The sequence below is a fragment of the Arachis duranensis genome, chromosome 5, assembly GCF_000817695.3.
Source record: "Arachis duranensis cultivar V14167 chromosome 5, aradu.V14167.gnm2.J7QH, whole genome shotgun sequence".
Lineage (NCBI taxonomy): Eukaryota > Viridiplantae > Streptophyta > Magnoliopsida > Fabales > Fabaceae > Arachis > Arachis duranensis.
Genome location: NC_029776.3, coordinates 82,157,152 through 82,157,832, shown reverse-complemented (window position 1 = coordinate 82,157,832; position 681 = coordinate 82,157,152). Strand labels below are relative to the sequence as shown.

The 681-nt window shown below is 39.4% G+C and overlaps 1 non-coding gene across 1 annotated transcript; it reads left to right on the top strand.

Annotated features, from left to right (window-relative positions):
* Positions 1 to 574: 574 nt before the first annotated feature.
* LOC127748242 (small nucleolar RNA R71) lies at positions 575 to 678 on the top strand. The gene has a single exon (XR_008010184.1). It is a non-coding gene; the product is annotated as a small nucleolar RNA R71 (small nucleolar RNA).
* Positions 679 to 681: the final 3 nt, after the last annotated feature.

The window sequence follows — 681 nt, the reverse complement described above, 5'->3', positions numbered from 1 at the left end:
TAAATTAGAAGTGTTTTGTTCAGAATTTTCTGTCTGTTGCTGAGAAGATGATGGATATGGCTTGCTATTGCTCAGCCTATTGCGTCCACCATTGTTAAAGCCTTGTTGAGGCTTTTGTTGATCCTTCTAGGAGAAATTTGGATGATTTCTCCATGATGGGTTATAGGTTTTTCCATATGGTTCACCCATGTAATTAACCTCTGCCAGGGCAGGGTTCTCAGGATCATAAGCTTCTTCAAAAGCTGCCTCTCTAGTACTGTTGGATGCATGTTGCAATCCATTCAGATTTAGAGAGATCATGTTGACCTGTTGAGTCAACACTTTGTTCTGAGCCAATATAGCATTCAGAGCATCAATTTCAAGAACTCCTTTCTTCTGAGGTATCCCATTATTCACGGAATTCCTCTCAGAGGTATACATAAACTAGTTGTTTGCAACCATGTCAATGAGTTCTTGAGCCTCTTCAGGCGTTTTCTTTAGGTGAATAGATCCACCTGCAGAATGGTCCAATGACATTTTCGAAAATTCAGAGAGACCATAATAGAATATATTTAATAGGGTCCATTGTGAAAACATGTCAGATGGACATCTTTTGGTTAGCTGCTTGTATCTTTCTCAAGCTTCATAGAGGGATTCACCATCTTTTTGTTTGAAGGTTTGAACATCCACTCTAAGCTTGCT